Here is a 22,549-nt window from a genome sequence, read left to right as displayed (position 1 = left end):
ATATAACACACCTGGACGCTTTATATACACAGGTAAATACATCTTAATTTAACACACCTGGACGCTTCATATACACAGGTAAATACACCTTAATATAACACACCTGACGCTACATATACACAGGTAAATACACCTTAATATAACACACCTGACGCTACATATTCCCAGGTAAATACACCTCAATATAACACACCTGGACGCTTCATATACACAGGTAAATACATCTTAATATAACACACCTGACGCTACATATACACAGGTAAATACACCTTAATTTAACACACCTGGACGCTACATATTCCCAGGTAAATACATCTTAATTTAACACACCTGGACGCTTCATATACACAGGTAAATACATCTTAATATAACACACCTGGACACTTCATATACACAGGTAAATACACCTAAAATAACACACCTGGACGCTTCATATACACAGGTAAATACACCTTAATTTAACACACCTGACGCTACATATTCCCAGGTAAATACACCTTAATTTAACACACCTGACGCTACATATTCCCAGGTAAATACATCTTAATATAACACACCTGACGCTACATATTCCCAGGTAAATACACCTTAATATAACACACCTGGATGCTTTATATACACAGGTAAATACATCTTAATTTAACACACCTGGACGCTTCATATACACAGGTAAATACACCTTAATATAACACACCTGACGCTACATATACACAGGTAAATACACCTTAATATAACACACCTGACGCTACATATTCCCAGGTAAATACACCTCAATATAACACACCTGGACGCTTCATATACACAGGTAAATAAATCTTAATATAACACACCTGACGCTACATATACACAGGTAAATACACCTTAATTTAACACACCTGACGCTACATATTCCCAGGTAAATACACCTTAATTTAACACACCTGACGCTACATATTCCCAGGTAAATACATCTTAATATAACACACCTGATGCTACATATTCCCGGGTAAATACACCTTAATATAACACACCTGGACGCTTCATATACACAGGTAAATACATCTTAATTTAACACACCTGACGCTACATATACACAGGTAAATACACCTTAATTTAACACACCTGGACGCTTCATATACACAGGTAAATACATCTTAATATAACACACCTGGACGCTACATATTCCCAGGTAAATACACCATAATATAACACACCTGACGCTACATATTCCCAGGTAAATACACCATAATGTAACACACCTGGACGCTTCATATACACAGGTAAATACACCTTAATATAACACACCTGGACGCTTCATATACACAGGTAAATACACCTTAATATAACACACCTGACGCTACATATACACAGGTAAATACATCTTAATTTAACACACCTGACGCTTCATATTCCCAGGTAAATACACCATAATATAACACACCTGGACGCTTCATATACACAGGTAAATACACCTTAATTTAACACACCTGACGCTACATATTCCCAGGTAAATACACCTTAATTTAACACACCTGACGCTACATATTCCCAGGTAAATACACCTTAATTTAACACACCTGACGCTACATATTCCCAGGTAAATACACCATAATATAACACACCTGGACGCTTCATATACACAGGTAAATACACCTTAATATAACACACCTGGACGCTTCATATACACAGGTAAATACATCTTAATTTAACACACCTGACGCTACATATTCCCAGGTAAATACATCTTAATATAACACACCTGATGCTACATATTCCCAGGTAAATAGATCTTCATTTAACACACCTGGACGCTTCATATACACAGGTAAATACACCTTAATTTAACACACCTGACGCTACATATTCCCAGGTAAATACACCTTAATTTAACACACCTGACGCTTCATATACACAGGTAAATACACCCTTAATATAACACACCTGACGCTACATATTCCCAGGTAAATACACCTTAATATAACACACCTGGATGCTTTATATACACAGGTAAATACATCTTAATTTAACACACCTGGACGCTTCATATACACAGGTAAATACACCTTAATATAACACACCTGACGCTACATATACACAGGTAAATACACCTTAATATAACACACCTGACGCTACATATTCCCAGGTAAATACACCTCAATGCTTCATATACACAGGTAAATACATCTTAATATAACACACCTGACGCTACATATACACAGGTAAATACACCTTAATTTAACACACCTGGCGCTACATATTCCCAGGTAAATACATCTTAATTTAACACACCTGGACGCTTCATATACACAGGTAAATACATCTTAATATAACACACCTGGACACTTCATATACACAGGTAAATACACCTAAAATAACACACCTGACGCTACATATACACAGGTAAATACTCCTTAATATAACACACCTGGACGCTTCATATACACAGGTAAATACATCTTAATTTAACACACCTGGACGCTTCATATTCCCAGGTAAATACATCTTAATATAACACACCTGGACGCTACATATTCCCAGGTAAATACACCATAATATAACACACCTGACGCTACATATTCCCAGGTAAATACACCATAATATAACACACCTGGACGCTTCATATACACAGGTAAATACACCTTAATATAACACACCTGACGCTACATATACACAGGTAAATACATCTTAATTTAACACACCTGACGCTTCATATTCCCAGGTAAATACACCATAATATAACACACGTGGAAGCTTCATATACACAGGTAAATACACCTTAATTTAACACACCTGACGCTACATATTCCCAGGTAAATACACCTTAATTTAACACACCTGACGCTACATATTCCCAGGTAAATACACCTTAATTTAACACACCTGACGCTACATATTCCCAGGTAAATACATCTTAATTTAACACACCTGGACGCTTCATATACACAGGTAAATACACCTTAATTTAACACACCTGACGCTACATATTCCCAGGTAAATACATCTTAATTTAACACACCTGACGCTACATATTCCCAGGTAAATACACCTTAATTTAACACACCTGACGCTACATATTCCCAGGTAAATACACCTTAATTTAACACACCTGACGCTACATATTCCCAGGTAAATACACCATAATATAACACACCTGGACGCTTCATATACACAGGTAAATACACCTTAATATAACACACCTGGACGCTTCATATACACAGGTAAATACACCACCTGGGCGCTTCATATACACAGGTAAATAATATAAACACCTGGAAGCTTCATATACACAGGTAAATACATCTTAATTTAACACACCTGGACGCTTCATATACACAGGTAAATACACCTTAATATAACACACCTGGACGCTACATATTCCCAGGTAAATACATCTTAATTTAACACAACTGGACGCTTCATATACACAGGTAAATACACCTTAATATAACACACCTGGACGCTTCATATACACAGGTAAATACACCTTAATTTAACACACCTGACGCTACATATTCCCAGGTAAATACACCTTAATTTAACACACCTGACGCTACATATTCCCAGGTAAATACACCTTAATTTAACACACCTGACGCTACATATTCCCAGGTAAATACACCTTAATTTAACACACCTGACGCTTCATATACACAGGTAAATACACCATAATATAACACACCTGGACGCTTCATATACACAGGTAAATACACCTTAATATAACACACCTGGACGCTTCATATACACAGGAAAATACACCTTAATATAACACACCTGGACGCTTCATATACACAGGTAAATACACCATAATATAACACACCTGGACGCTTCATATACACAGGTAAATACACCTTAATATAACACACCTGGACGCTTAATTTAACACACCTATACACATGTAAATACACCATAATATAACGCACCTGGAAGCTTCATATACACAGGTAAATACATCTTAATTTAACACACCTGGACGCTTCATATACACAGGTAAATACACCTTAATATAACACACCTGGACGCTACATATTCCCAGGTAAATACATCTTAATTTAACACAACTGGACGCTTCATATACACAGGTAAATACACCTTAATATAACACACCTGGACGCTTCATATACACAGGTAAATACACCTTAATTTAACACACCTGACGCTACATATTCCCAGGTAAATACACCTTAATTTAACACACCTGACGCTACATATTCCCAGGTAAATACACCTTAATTTAACACACCTGACGCTACATATTCCCAGGTAAATACACCTTAATTTAACACACCTGACGCTTCATATACACAGGTAAATACACCATAATATAACACACCTGGACGCTTCATATACACAGGTAAATACACCTTAATATAACACACCTGGACGCTTCATATACACAGGTAAATACACCTTAATATAACACACCTGGACGCTTCATATACACAGGTAAATACACCATAATATAACACACCTGGACGCTTCATATACACAGGTAAATACATCTTAATATAACACACCTGATGCTACATATTCCCAGGTAAATACACCTCAATATAACACACCTGGACGCTTCATATACACAGGTAAATACATCTTAATATAACACACCTGACGCTACATATACACAGGTAAATACACCTTAATTTAACACACCTGACGCTACATATTCCCAGGTAAATACATCTTAATTTAACACACCTGGACGCTTCATATACACAGTTAAATACATCTTAATATAACACACCTGGACACTTCATATACACAGGTAAATACACCTAAAATAACACACCTGACGCTACATATACACAGGTAAATACACCTAAAATAACACACCTGACGCTACATATTCCCAGGTAAATACACCTTAATTTAACACACCTGACGCTACATATTCCCAGGTAAATACACCATAATATAACACACCTGGACGCTTCATATACACAGGTAAATACACCTTAATATAACACACCTGGACGCTTCATATACACAGGTAAATACATCTTAATTTAACACACCTGACGCTACATATTCCCAGGTAAATACATCTTAATATAACACACCTGATGCTACATATTCCCAGGTAAATACATCTTCATTTAACACACCTGGACGCTTCATATACATAGGTAAATACACCTTAATTTAACACACCTGACGCTACATATTCCCAGGTAAATACACCTTAATTTAACACACCTGACGCTTCATATACACAGGTAAATACACCCTTAATATAACACACCTGACGCTACATATTCCCAGGTAAATACACCTTAATATAACACACCTGGATGCTTTATATACACAGGTAAATACATCTTAATTTAACACACCTGGACGCTTCATATACACAGGTAAATACCCCTTAATATAACACACCTGACGCTACATATACACAGGTAAATACACCTTAATATAACACACCTGACGCTACATATTCCCAGGTAAATACACCTCAATATAACACACCTGGACGCTTTATATACACAGGTAAATACATCTTAATTTAACATACCTGGACGCTTCATATACACAGGTAAATACACCTTAATATAACACACCTGACGCTACATATACACAGGTAAATACTCCTTAATATAACACACCTGGACGCTTCATATACACAGGTAAATACATCTTAATTTAACACACCTGGACGCTTCATATTCCCAGGTAAATACATCTTAATATAACACACCTGGACGCTACATATTCCCAGGTAAATACACCATAATATAACACACCTGACGCTACATATTCCCAGGTAAATACACCATAATATAACACACCTGGACGCTTCATATACACAGGTAAATACACCTTAATATAACACACCTGACGCTACATATACACAGGTAAATACATCTTAATTTAACACACCTGACGCTTCATATTCCCAGGTAAATACACCATAATATAACACACCTGGACGCTTCATATACACAGGTAAATACACCTTAATATAACACACCTGGACGCTTCATATACACAGGTAAATACACCATAATATAACACACCTGGACGCTTCATATACACAGGTAAATACACCTTAATTTAACACACCTGACGCTACATATTCCCAGGTAAATACACCTTAATTTAACACACCTGACGCTACATATTCCCAGGTAAATACACCATAATATAACACACCTGGACGCTTCATATTCACAGGTAAATACACCTTAATTTAACACACCTGACGCTACATATTCCCAGGTAAATACATCTTAATTTAACACACCTGACGCTACATATTCCCAGGTAAATACACCTTAATTTAACACACCTGACGCTACATATTCCCAGGTAAATACACCTTAATTTAACACACCAGGTAAATACACCTTAATATAACACAGGTAAATACACCATAATATAACACACCTGGACGCTTCATATACACAGGTAAATACACCTTAATATAACACACCTGGACGCTTCATATACACAGGTAAATACACCATAATATAACACACCTGGACGCTTCATATACACAGGTAAATACATCTTAATTTAACACACCTGGACGCTTCATATACACAGGTAAATACACCTTAATTTAACACACCTGACGCTACATATTCCCAGGTAAATACACCTTAATATAACACACCTGGATGCTTTATATACACAGGTAAATACATCTTAATTTAACACACCTGGACGCTTCATATACACAGGTAAATACACCTTAATATAACACACCTGACGCTACATATACACAGGTAAATACACCTTAATATAACACACCTGACGCTACATATTCCCAGGTAAATACACCTCAATATAACACACCTGGACGCTTCATATACACAGGTAAATACATCTTAATATAACACACCTGACGCTACATATACACAGGTAAATACACCTTAATTTAACACACCTGACGCTACATATTCCCAGGTAAATACATCTTAATTTAACACACCTGGACGCTTCATATACACAGGTAAATACATCTTAATATAACACACCTGGACACTTCATATACACAGGTAAATACACCTAAAATAACACACCTGACGCTACATATACACAGGTAAATACACCTAAAATAACACACCTGACGCTACATATTCCCAGGTAAATACACCTTAATATAACACACCTGGACGCTTTATATACACAGGTAAATACATCTTAATTTAACATACCTGGACGCTTCATATACACAGGTAAATACACCTTAATATAACACACCTGACGCTACATATACACAGGTAAATACTCCTTAATATAACACACCTGGACGCTTCATATACACAGGTAAATACATCTTAATTTAACACACCTGGACGCTTCATATTCCCAGGTAAATACATCTTAATATAACACACCTGGACGCTACATATTCCCAGGTAAATACACCATAATATAACACACCTGACGCTACATATTCCCAGGTAAATACACCATAATATAACACACCTGGACGCTTCATATACACAGGTAAATACACCTTAATATAACACACCTGACGCTACATATACACAGGTAAATACATCTTAATTTAACACACCTGACGCTTCATATTCCCAGGTAAATAAACCATAATATAACACACCTGGACGCTTCATATACACAGGTAAATACACCTTAATTTAACACACCTGACGCTACATATTCCCAGGTAAATACACCTTAATTTAACACACCTGACGCTACATATTCCCAGGTAAATACACCTTAATTTAACACACCTGACGCTACATATTCCCAGGTAAATACACCATAATATAACACACCTGGACTCTTCATATACACAGGTAAATACATCTTAATTTAACACACCTGGACGCTTCATATACACAGGTAAATACACCTTAATTTAACACACCTGACGCTACATATTCCCAGGTAAATACATCTTAATTTAACACACCTGACGCTACATATTCCCAGGTAAATACACCTTAATTTAACACACCTGACGCTACATATTCCCAGGTAAATACACCTTAATATAACACACCTGGACGCTACATATTCCCAGGTAAATACATCTTAATTTAACACACCTGGACGCTTCATATACACAGGTAAATACACCTTAATTTAACACACCTGACGCTACATATTCCCAGGTAAATACACCTTAATTTAACACACCTGACGCTACATATTCCCAGGTAAATACACCTTAATATAACACACCTGGATGCTTTATATACACAGGTAAATACATCTTAATTTAACACACCTGGACGCTTCATATACACAGGTAAATACACCTTAATATAACACACCTGACGCTACATATACACAGGTAAATACACTACATATACACAGGTAAATACACCTTAATATAACACACCTGACGCTACATATTCCCAGGTAAATACACCTCAATATAACACACCTGGACGCTTCATATACACAGGTAAATACATCTTAATATAACACACCTGACGCTACATATACACAGGTAAATACACCTTAATTTAACACACCTGACGCTACATATTCCCAGGTAAATACATCTTAATTTAACACACCTGGACGCTTCATATACACAGGTAAATACATCTTAATATAACACACCTGGACACTTCATATACACAGGTAAATACACCTAAAATAACACACCTGACGCTACATATACACAGGTAAATACACCTAAAATAACACACCTGACGCTACATATTCCCAGGTAAATACACCTTAATATAACACACCTGGACGCTTTATATACACAGGTAAATACATCTTAATTTAACATACCTGGACGCTTCATATACACAGGTAAATAAACCTTAATATAACACACCTGACGCTACATATACACAGGTAAATACTCCTTAATATAACACACCTGGACGCTTCATATACACAGGTAAATACATCTTAATTTAACACACCTGGACGCTTCATATTCCCAGGTAAATACATCTTAATATAACACACCTGGACGCTACATATTCCCAGGTAAATACACCATAATATAACACACCTGACGCTACATATTCCCAGGTAAATACACCATAATATAACACACCTGGACGCTTCATATACACAGGTAAATACACCTTAATATAACACACCTGACGCAGGTAAATACATATACACAGGTAAATACATCTTAATTTAACACACCTGACGCTTCATATTCCCAGGTAAATAAACCATAATATAACACACCTGGACGCTTCATATACACAGGTAAATACACCTTAATTTAACACACCTGACGCTACATATTCCCAGGTAAATACACCTTAATTTAACACACCTGACGCTACATATTCCCAGGTAAATACACCTTAATTTAACACACCTGACGCTACATATTCCCAGGTAAATACACCATAATATAACACACCTGGACTCTTCATATACACAGGTAAATACATCTTAATTTAACACACCTGGACGCTTCATATACACAGGTAAATACACCTTAATTTAACACACCTGACGCTACATATTCCCAGGTAAATACATCTTAATTTAACACACCTGACGCTACATATTCCCAGGTAAATACACCTTAATTTAACACACCTGACGCTACATATTCCCAGGTAAATACACCTTAATTTAACACACCTGACGCTACATATTCCCAGGTAAATACATCTTAATTTAACACACCTGGACGCTTACATATTCCCAGGTAAATACATCTTAATTTAACACACCTGGACGCTACATATAACACAGGTAAATACACAGGTTAATTTAACACACCTGACGCTACATATTCCCAGGTAAATACACCTTAATTTAACACACCTGACGCTACATATTCCCAGGTAAATACACCTTAATTTAACACACCTGGACGCTTCATATACACAGGTAAATACACCATAATATAACACACCTGGACGCTTCATATACACAGGTAAATACACCTTAATATAACACACCTGACGCTACATATACACAGGTAAATACATCTTAATTTAACACACCTGACGCTTCATATTCCCAGGTAAATAAACCATAATATAACACACCTGGACGCTTCATATACACAGGTAAATACACCTTAATTTAACACACCTGACGCAGGTAAATACATATTCCCAGGTAAATACACCTTAATTTAACACACCTGACGCTACATATTCCCAGGTAAATACACCTTAATTTAACACACCTGACGCTACATATTCCCAGGTAAATACACCATAATATAACACACCTGGACTCTTCATATACACAGGTAAATACATCTTAATTTAACACACCTGGACGCTTCATATACACAGGTAAATACACCTTAATTTAACACACCTGACGCTACATATTCCCAGGTAAATACATCTTAATTTAACACACCTGACGCTACATATTCCCAGGTAAATACACCTTAATTTAACACACCTGACGCTACATATTCCCAGGTAAATACACCTTAATATAACACACCTGGACGCTACATATTCCCAGGTAAATACATCTTAATTTAACACACCTGGACGCTTCATATACACAGGTAAATACACCTTAATTTAACACACCTGACGCTACATATTCCCAGGTAAATACACCTTAATTTAACACACCTGACGCTACATATTCCCAGGTAAATACACCTTAATTTAACACACCTGGACGCTTCATATACACAGGTAAATACACCATAATATAACACACCTGGACGCTTCATATACACAGGTAAATACACCTTAATATAACACACCTGGACGCTTCATATACACAGGTAAATACACCATAATATAACACACCTGGACGCTTCATATACACAGGTAAATACATCTTAATTTAACACACCTGGACGCTTCATATACACAGGTAAATACACCTTAATATAACACACCTGGACGCTACATATTCCCAGGTAAATACATCTTAATTTAACACACCTGGACGCTTCATATACACAGGTAAATACATCTTAATTTAACACACCTGATGCTACATATTCCCAGGTAAAAACACCTTAATTTAACACACCTGACGCTACATATTCCCAGGTAAATACACCTTAATTTAACACACCTGACGCTACATATTCCCAGGTAAAAACACCTTAATTGAACACACCTGATGCTACATATACACAGGTAAATACATCTTAATTTAACACACCTGATGCTACATATACACAGGTAAATACATCTTAATTTAACACACCTGATGCTACATATACACAGGTAAATACATCTTAATTTAACACACCTGATGCTACATATACACAGGTAAATACATCTTAATTTAACACACCTGACGCTACATATTCCCAGGTAAATACACCTTAATTTAACACACCTGATGCTACATATACACAGGTAAATACATCTTAATTTAACACACCTGATGCTACATATACACAGGTAAATACATCTTAATTTAGCACACCTGATGCTACATATTCCCAGGTAAATACACCTTAATGTAACACCTGATGCTACATATACACAGGTAAATACATCTTAATTTAACACACCTGATGCTACATATACACAGGTAAATACATCTTAATTTAACACCTGATGCTACATATACACAGGTAAATACATCTTAATTTAACACACCTGATGCTACATATTCCCAGGTAAATACACCTTAATATAACACACCTGATGCTACATATACACAGGTAAATACACCTTAATTTAACACACCTGACGCTTCATATACACAGGTAAATACACCATAATATAACACACCTGGACGCTTCATATACACAGGTAAATACACCTTAATATAACACACCTGGACGCTTCATATACACAGGTAAATACACCATAATATAACACACCTGGACGCTTCATATACACAGGTAAATACATCTTAATTTAACACACCTGGACGCTTCATATACACAGGTAAATACACCTTAATATAACACACCTGGACGCTTCATATACACAGGTAAATACACCTTAATTTAACACACCTGACGCTACATATTCCCAGGTAAATACACCTTAATTTAACACACCTGACGCTACATATTCCCAGGTAAATACACCTTAATTTAACACACCTGACGCTACATATTCCCAGGTAAATACACCATAATATAACACACCTGGACTCTTCATATACACAGGTAAATACATCTTAATTTAACACACCTGGACGCTTCATATACACAGGTAAATACACCTTAATATAACACACATGGACGCTTCATATACACAGGTAAATACACCTTAATTTAACACACCTGACGCTACATATTCCCAGGTAAATACACCTTAATTTAACACACCTGACGCTACATATTCCCAGGTAAATACACCTTAATTTAACACACCTGACGCTACATATTCCCAGGTAAATACACCATAATATAACACACCTGGACGCTTCATATACACAGGTAAATACATCTTAATTTAACACACCTGACACTACATATACACAGGTAAATACACCTTAATTTAACACACCTGGACGCTTCATATACACAGGTAAATACATCTTAATATAACACACCTGGACGCTACATATTCCCAGGTAAATACACCATAATATAACACACCTGACGCTACATATTCCCAGGTAAATACACCATAATATAACACACCTGGACGCTTCATATACACAGGTAAATACACCTTAATATAACACACCTGGACGCTTCATATACACAGGTAAATACACCTTAATATAACACACCTGACGCTACATATACACAGGTAAATACACCTTAATATAACACACCTGACGCTACATATTCCCAGGTAAATACATCTTAATTTAACACACCTGGACGCTTCATATACACAGGTAAATACATCTTAATTTAACACACCTGGACGCTTCATATACACAGGTAAATACACCTTAATATAACACACCTGACGCTACATATACTCAGGTAAAAACATCTTAAATATAACACACCTGACGCTACATATACACAGGTAAATACACCTTAATATAACACACCTGATGCTACATATACACAGGTAAATACATCTTAATTTAACACACCTGGACGCTTCATATACACAGGTAAATACACCTTAATATAACACACCTGGACGCTTCATATACACAGGTAAATACACCTTAATTTAACACACCTGACGCTACATATTCCCAGGTAAATACACCTTAATATAACACACCTGGACGCTTCATATTCACAGGTAAATACACTTAATATAACACACCTGGACTCTTCATATACACAGGTAAATACACCTTAATTTAACACACCTGACGCTACATATTCCCAGGTAAATACATCTTAATTTAACACACCTGGACGCTTCATATACACAGGTAAATACATCTTAATTTAACACACCTGACGCTACATATACACAGGTAAATACACCTTAATTTAACACACCTGACCCTACATATTCCCAGGTAAATACATCTTAATTTAACACACCTGGACGCTTCATATACACAGGTAAATACACCTTAATATAACACACCTGGACGCTTCATATACACAGGTAAATACACCTTAATTTAACACACCTGACGCTACATATTCCCAGCTAATACACCTTAATTTAACACACCTGACGCTACATATTCCCAGGTAAATACACCTTAATTTAACACACCTGACGCTACATATTCCCAGGTAAATACATCTTAATTTAACACACCTGATGCTACATATACACAGGTAAATACATCTTAATTTAACACACCTGATGCTACATATACACAGGTAAATACATCTTAATTTAACACACCTGATGCTACATATACACAGGTAAATACATCTTAATTTAACACACCTGATGCTACATATTCCCAGGTAAATACACCTTAATTTAACACACCTGACGCTACATATTCCCAGGTAAATACACCATAATATAACACACCTGGACTCTTCATATACACAGGTAAATACACCTTAATTTAACACACCTGACGCTACATATTCCCAGGTAAATACATCTTAATTTAACACACCTGACGCTACATATTCCCAGGTAAATAAACCTTAATTTAACACACCTGACGCTACATATTCCCAGGTAAATACACCTTAATTTAACACACCTGACGCTACATATTCCCAGGTAAATACATCTTAATTTAACACACCTGGACGCTTCATATACACAGGTAAATACACCTTAATATAACACACCTGGACGCTTCATATACACAGGTAAATACACCTTAATTTAACACACCTGACGCTACATATTCCCAGGTAAATACACCTTAATTTAACACACCTGACGCTACATATTCCCAGGTAAATACACCTTAATTTAACACACCTGACGCTACATATTCCCAGGTAAATACATCTTAATTTAACACACCTGATGCTACATATACACAGGTAAATACATCTTAATTTAACACACCTGATGCTACATATACACAGGTAAATACATCTTAATTTAACACACCTGATGCTACATATACACAGGTAAATACATCTTAATTTAACACACCTGATGCTACATATTCCCAGGTAAAAACACCTTAATTTAACACACCTGATGCTACATATACACAGGTAAATACATCTTAATTTAACACACCTGATGCTTCATATACACAGGTAAATACATCTTAATTTAACACACCTGATGCTACATATACACAGGTAAATACATCTTAATTTAACACACCTGATGCTACATATACACAGGTAAATACATCTTAATTTAACACACCTGATGCTACATATACACAGGTAAATACACCTTAATTTAACACACCTGATGCTACATATACACAGGTAAATACATCTTAATTTAACACACCTGATGCTACATATACACAGGTAAATACATCTTAATTTAGCACACCTGATGCTACATATTCCCAGGTAAATACACCTTAATTTAACACACCTGATGCTACATATACACAGGTAAATACATCTTAATTTAACACACCTGATGCTACATATACACAGGTAAATACACCTTAATATAACACACCTGATGCTACATATACACAGGTAAATACATCTTAATTTAACACCTGATGCTACATATACACAGGTAAATACACCTTAATTTAACACACCTGATGCTACATATACACAGGTAAATACATCTTAATTTAACACACCTGATGCTACATATACACAGGTAAATACATCTTAATTTAACACCTGATGCTACATATACACAGGTAAATACATCTTAATTTAACACACCTGATGCTACATATACACAGGTAAATACATCTTAATTTAACACACCTGATGCTACATATACACAGGTAAATACATCTTAATTTAACACACCTGATGCTACATATACACAGGTAAATACATCTTAATTTAACACCTGATGCTTCATATACACAGGTAAATACATCTTAATTTAACACACCTGATGCTACATATACACAGGTAAATACATCTTAATTTAAACACCTGATGCTTCATATACACAGGTAAATACATCTTAATTTAACACCTGATGCTTCATATACACAGGTAAATACATCTTAATTTAACACACCTGACGCTACATATTCCCAGGTAAATACACCTTAATTTAACACACCTGATGTTACATATACACAGGTAAATACATCTTAACTTAACACCTGATGCTTCATATACACAGGTAAATACATCTTAATTTAACACACCTGATGATACATATACACAGGTAAATACATCTTCATTTAACACCTGATGCTTCATATACACAGGTAAATACATCTTCATTTAACACCTGATGCTTCATATACACAGGTAATTACACCTTCATTTAAAACACCTGACGCTACATATTCCCAGGTAAATACACCTTAATTTAACACACCTGACGCTACATATTCCCAGGTAAATACATCTTAATTTAAAACACCTGACGCTACCTATTCCCAGGTAAATACACCTTAATTTAACATATACCCTGTGGATGAGAGGAGAGAGTGGAGAGACGGGAGTGAGGAGCAATGAGAGGAGAGGAGAGGAGAGAAGGGTAGAAGGGACTATGGGATTACCATGGTCGGCCATCTTGGCCTCCTGGCTGGTGGTTGGCTCCAGTCTGGGTTTAGTGCCAGTGGGTAATCATATAGTACTGGCATGGTGTGGCCTGGCAGCTGGCAAGGGCATGGCACATTGACATGCACACACACACATACACATTCACACACACACGGGGGACAGCTGGTATCACTAATCAACTTGTGTTGGGGAGAGGAACCACATGCTGCCTGCTCACAGACCTAATTAATTCATCACACACACAATACTGCTGCTACTACTGGAATAAACACACACACACTGTACAGTCGTGGCCAAAAGTTTTGAAAATGACACAAATATTAATTTCCACAAAGTTTGCTGCTTCAGTGTCTTTAGATATTTGTGTCAGATGTTACTATGGAATACTGAAGTATAATTACAAGCATTTCATAAGTGTCAAAGGCTTTTATTGAGAATTACATGAAGTTGATGCAGAGTCAATATTTGCAGTGTTGACCCTTCTTTTTCAAACAATCAGAAAGGGGATTCATCATAGAAATTGACTTTACCCCAGTCCTCAGCAGTCCAATCCCTGTACCTTCTGCAAAATATCAGTTTGTCCCTGATGTTTTTCCTGGAGAGAAGTGGCTTCTTTGCTGCCCTTCTTGACACCAGGCCATCCTCCAAAAGTCTTTGTCTCACTGTGCATGCAGATGCACTCACACCTGCCTGCTGCCATTCCTGAGCAAGCTCTGTACTGGTGGTGCCCCGATCCCGCAGCTGAATCAACTTTAGGAGACGGTCCTGGCGCTTGCTGGACTTTCTTGGGCGCCCTGAAGCCTTCTTCACAACAATTGAACCGCTCTCCTTGAAGTCCTTGATGATCCGATAGATGGTTGATTTAGGTGCAATCTTACTGGCAGCAATATCCTTGCCTGCGAAGCCCTTTTTGTGCAAAGCAATGATGACGGCACATGTTTCCTTGCAGGTAACCATGATTGACAGAGGAAGAACAATGATTCCAATAACCACCCTCCTTTTGAAGCTTCCAGACTTTTGTTTGAACTCAATCAGCATGACAGAGTGATCTCCAGCCTTGTCCTCGTCAACACTCATACCTGTGTTAACGAGAGAATCACTGACATGATGACAGCTGGTCCTTTTGTGTCAGGGCTGAAGTGCAGTATAATTTTTTGGGGGGGACTCAGTTAAATTTTATGGCAAAGAGGGACTTTGGAATTAATTGCAATTCATCTGATCACTCTTCATAACATTCTGGAGTATATGCAAATTGCCATCATACAAACTGAGGCAGCAGACTATGTGAAAATTAATATTTGTGTCATTGTCAAAACTTTTGGCCACGACCTAACACACACACACACACACACAGAACAGGGAAGTGGGTAGAGAAAAGGAAACTGGGTGTATTTTCACATGTAAAGCTGTTTTTATTCAGCCTGATTTTCTCTCCTTCCCTCTCTCTCTCTTCTACAAGTCCATTTACATGTATCACCATTCATCAAAGAAGCTCCAAGCCCTTCCTCCAGGCAGAGATGTAATGCTGTAATCCTGTGAGGTCTGTTAGGGGCTGTAAAGAGCTGTGAAGTGCTGGCAGGCTTCTGGCTGTAGATTGGGTTGTGTCCCAAATGGCACCCTGTATAGTGCAATCCTTTTGACATGAGCCCTATGGGTCCTGATTAAAAGTAATCCTCTATATAGGTAATAGGATGCCATTTGGGACGCATGTTGGAGGTGCATGATGATGAACATCTCTCGTTCAGAAGTCAATCCTTTCCTCTTCAGAATGCAGTCGCCACCTCGCTTAGCAACCGCGTATCACTGCTGATATTAAAAGTCCCTGCTGCTGGAGCACATATGAATCCAACATAATGTTATTGGTCACGTACACATATTTTGCAGATATTATCGCAGGTGCAGCGAAATGCTTATGTTTCTACGTCTAACAGTGGTACTTAACAATACAAAACCTGACACACAAATCCCCAGATATGAAAGGAAATAAGTTATGAAATACCAGAACGAGCAATGTCAGATTCCAGAATATAAATATACTGCATAAACAGTACCAGTCAAAAGTTTGGACTCACCAACTCATTCAAGGTTTTTTCTTTATTTGGACTATTTTCTACATTATACATTATAGAATAATAGTGAAGACATCAAAACTATGAAATAACACATATGGAATCATGTAGTAACCAAAAAAGTGGTAAACTCCCTCATAGCCTGGTTCCTCTCTAGGTTTCTTCCTAGGTTTTGGCCTTTCTAGTGAGTTTTTCCTAGCCACCGTGCTTCTACACCTGCATTGCTTGCTGTTTGGGGTTTTAGGCTGGGTTTCTGTACAGCACTTTGAGATATCAGCTGATGTACGAAGGGCTATATAAATGCATTTGATTTGATTTGATTTTGATTAAACAAATCAAAATATGTTTTATATTTGAGATTCTTCAAAGTAGCCATCCTTTGCCTTGATGACAGCTTTGCACACTCTTGTCATTCTCTCAACCAGCTTCATGAATGCTTTTCCAACAGTCTTGAAGGAATTCCCACATATGCTGAGCACTGCTTTTCCTTCACTCTGTGGTCCAACTCATCCTAAACCATATCAATTGGGTTCAGGTCGGGTGATTGTGGAGGCCAGGTCATCTGATGCAGCACTCCATCACTCTCCTTCTTGGTCAAATAGCCCTTACACAGCCTGGAGGTGTGTTTTGGGTCATTGTCCTGTTGAAAAACAAATGATAGTCTCACTAAGCGCAAACCAGATGGGATGGCGTATAGTTGCAGAATGACGTGGTAGCCATGATGGTTAAGTGTGGCTTTCACACCTCCTCCTCCATGCTTCACGGTGGGAACAACACATACAGAGATCATCTGTTCACTTACTCTGCATCTCAAGACACAGATGTTGGAACCAAAAATCTCAAATTTTGACTCATCAGGCCAAACGACAGATTTCCACCGGTCGAATGTCCATTGCTTGTGTTTCTTGGCCCATGCAAGTCTCTTCTTATTATCGGTGTCCTTTAGTAGTGGTTTCTTTGCAGCAATTCGACCATGAAGGCCTGATTCACGCAGTCTCCTCTGAACAGTTGATGTTATTTGAACTCTGTGAAGTATTTATTTGGGCTGCAATCTGAGGTGCAATTAATTCTAATGAACTTGTCTTCTGCAGCAGAAGTAACTCTGGGTGTTCCTTTCCTGTGGCAGTTCTCATGAGAGCCAGTTTCATCATAGCGCTTGATTGTTTTTGCGACTGCACTTGAAGAAACTTTAAAAGTTCTAGAAATGTTCCATATTGACTGACCTTCATGTCTTAAAGTAATGATGAACTGTCATTTCTCTTTGCTTATTTGAGATGTTCTTGCCATAATATGGACTTGGTCTTTTACCAAATAGGGCTATCTTTTGTATACCCCCCTACCTTGTCACAACACAACTGATTTGCTCAAATGCATTAACCTCTCTGGGATATGTGGCACGCTAGCGTCCCACCTGGCCAAAAGCCAGTGAAAATGCAGAGCTCCAAATTCAAATAAATTACTATAAAAATCTAACTTTCATGAAATCACACATGCAAGATAGAAAATTCAGATTCAGATTTCAAAAATGCTTTTCGGCAAAACAAACAATTCTATTATCTGAGGATAGCACCCCAGTAAACAAAGAGAGAAAAGCATATTTCAACCCTGCAGGTGCGACACAAAACGCAGAAATAAAAATATAATTCATGCCTTACCTTTGACGAGCTTCTTCTGTTGGCACTCCAATATGTCCCATAAACATCACAAATGGCCCTTTTGTTCGATTAATTCCGTCGATATATATGCAAAATGTCAATTTATTTGGCGCATTTGATCCAGAAAAACACCGGTTCCAACTTGCGCAACATGACTACAACATATCTCAAAAGTTACCTGTAAAGTTTGCCAAAACATTTCAAACTTCTTTTGTAATAGAACTTTGTATTTTTTCACGTAAATAATTGATCAAATTGAAGACGGGATGATCCATGTTCAATACAGGAGGAAAACAAACTGTAGCTAGCTTTCTGGTCACTCGCCTCCATCTAACATTACACTTCAAGTTACCCTCGTTCAAGATGGCCGTACGTCTTCATTACACAAAGGGAAAACCTCAACTAATTTCTAAAGACTGCTGACATCCAGTGGAAGCGATAGGAACTGGAAGAAGATCCCTTAGAAATCTGGATTCCCAATGAAAACCCATTGAAAAGAGAGTGACCTCGAATAAAAATCTGTATAGTTTGTCCTCTGGGTTTCGCCTGCTAAATAGGTTCTGTTATACTCACAGACATGATTCAAACAGTTTTAGAGAGAGTGTTTCCTATCCAAATCTACTAATGATATGCATTTCTTATCTTTTGGGGATGAGTAGCAGGAAGTTGAATTTGGGCATTTCATCCGGACGTGAAAATACTGCCCCCTGTCACCAAGAAGTTAAGAATGAGAACGTGCAAAGCATGGTAGAGTACCAGGTGGTAGCCAGCTTGTAACAGTGACTAACTTCAGTGACCAACTTCAGGGCAGGGCGGAGGCCGGCTAGTGGTGACTATTTGACAGTCTGATGGCCTGGAGATATAAGCTGGTTTTAGTCTCACAGTCCCAGCTTTGATGCACCAGTACTGTCTCTGTCTTTTAAATGGTAGCAGGGTGAACAGGCCATGGCTGGCTGAGAATCTTGATGATCTTCTTGGCCTTCAAGTGACACACAGCGTGCTGTAGATGTCAGTACACTTGCTTAGTGGTGTTGCAGACACCACTACAGTCCACGATCAGCTCCTTTGTTCTGTTGAGGGATAGTTTATTTTCCTGGTAAAACCACGTCAGGACCCTCATTTCCTCCCTCTAGGCTGTCTCGTCGTTGTTGGTAATTGGTGTTGTGTTGTCAGCAAATCTGATGATTGAGTGAAAAGGGAGTACAGGAAGGATCTAAGCCCGCACCCTTGTGGGGCCCCCAGTGTTGAGGATTAACGTAGTGGAGGTGTTGTTGCCTACCTTTATGAACCTGGGGTCGACCCATCAGGAAGTCCAGGACCCAGTTGCATAAGGCAGGGTTCAGACCCAAGGCCGTGAGCTTAGTGCTTCATGATGACAGAAATGAGTGTTATGGGTATTAGTCATTTACTTCATTTACCTTCGTATTCTTGGGTACAGGAACAATGGTGGACATCTTGAAGCAAGTGGGGACAGCAGTCTGGGATAGGGAGATATTTAATATGTCCATAAACTCTTCACATGCTCTGATGACGCGGCTTGGGTGCCGTCTGGGCTGACAGCCTAGCGAGGGTTAACAGGCTTAAATGTCTTACTCCGTCGGCCATAGAGAACGAGACTTTACAATCCTTGTGAGCAGCGATGGCCCGCGTTGGTGGCTCTGTGTTTTCATCGAAGCGGGGAGAAGAAGGTGTTTATCTTGTCTGGGAGCAAGACGTGGGAGAGAGACATCAGTGTCCGCAATGTGGCTTTCCCTTTATAATCCATGTTGGGCTGGAGTCTCTGCCACATACAGTGCCTTGTGAAAGTATTGACCCCCTTTGGCATTTTTCCTATTTTGTTGCTTGACAACCTGGAATTAAAATGTATTTTGGGGGGTTTTGTATTATTTGATTTATACAACATGCCTACTACCACTTGAAGATGCAAAATATATTTTAATGGTAAACAAACAAGAAATAAGACAAAAAAAACATTTGAGTGTGCATAACTGTTCACCCCCGCTAAAGTCGATACTTTGTAGAGCCACCCCTTGCAGCAATTACAGCTGCAAGTCTCTTGGGATATGTCTCTATAAGCTTGGTACATCTAGCCACTGGGATTTTTGCCCATTCTTCCAAGCAAAACTGATCCAGCTCCTTCAAGTAAGATGGGTTCCGCTGGTGTACAGCAGTCTTTAAGTCATAGCACAGATTCTCAACTGGATTGAGGTCTGGGCTTTGACTAGGCCATTCCAAGACATTTAAATGAGTTTCTTCAGCAGTACTGTATGCTTAGGGTCATTGTCCTGCTGGATGGTGAACCTCCGTCCCGGTCTCAAATCTCAGGAAGACTGAAACAGGTCACCCTCAAGAATTTCCCTGTATTTAGCACCATCCATCATTCCTTCAATTCTGACCAGTTTCCCAGTCCCTGCCGATGAAAAACATCCCCACAGCATGATGCTGCCACCACCATGCTTCACTGTGGGGATGATTTTCTCGGGGTGATGGGGGTTGTTGGGTTTGCGCCAGACAGTGTTTTCCTTGATGGCCAAAAAGGTACATTTGAATCTCATCTGACCAGAGTACCTTCTTCCATATGTTTGGGGAGTCTCCCACACTCCTTTTGGCAAACACCAAACGTATTTGCTTATTTTTTTCTTTGAGCAATGCATTTTTTCTGGCCATTCTTCCATAAAGCCCAGCTCTGTGGAGGGTACGGCTTAAAGTGGTCCTATGGACAGATACTCAAATCTCCTCTGTGGATCTTTGCAGCTCCTTCAGGGTTATCATTGGACCTCTTTGTTGCCTCTGATTAATTCCCTCCTTGCCTGGTCCGTGAGTTTTGGTGGGCGGCCCTCTCTTGGCAGGTTTGTTGTGGTGCATTATTCTTTCTATGTTTTAATAATGGATTTAATGGTGCTCCGTGGGATGTTCAAAGTTTCTGATAATTCTTTAGAACCCAACCTGGTACTTCT

General features: G+C 38.0%; 1 protein-coding gene across 4 annotated transcripts in view; it reads left to right on the top strand.

Annotated features, from left to right (window-relative positions):
* LOC115121483 (transcription factor COE1-A) overlaps positions 1 to 22,549 on the top strand; it is a 132,603-nt gene that overhangs the window by 72,446 nt on the left and 37,608 nt on the right. The window lies entirely within an intron of this gene.

The sequence above is a fragment of the Oncorhynchus nerka genome, linkage group LG5 (assembly GCF_034236695.1).
Source record: "Oncorhynchus nerka isolate Pitt River linkage group LG5, Oner_Uvic_2.0, whole genome shotgun sequence".
Classification (NCBI taxonomy): domain Eukaryota; kingdom Metazoa; phylum Chordata; class Actinopteri; order Salmoniformes; family Salmonidae; genus Oncorhynchus; species Oncorhynchus nerka.
The sequence above is the reverse complement of the archived record's forward strand: the minus strand, read 5'-3'. Positions and strand labels throughout refer to the sequence as shown.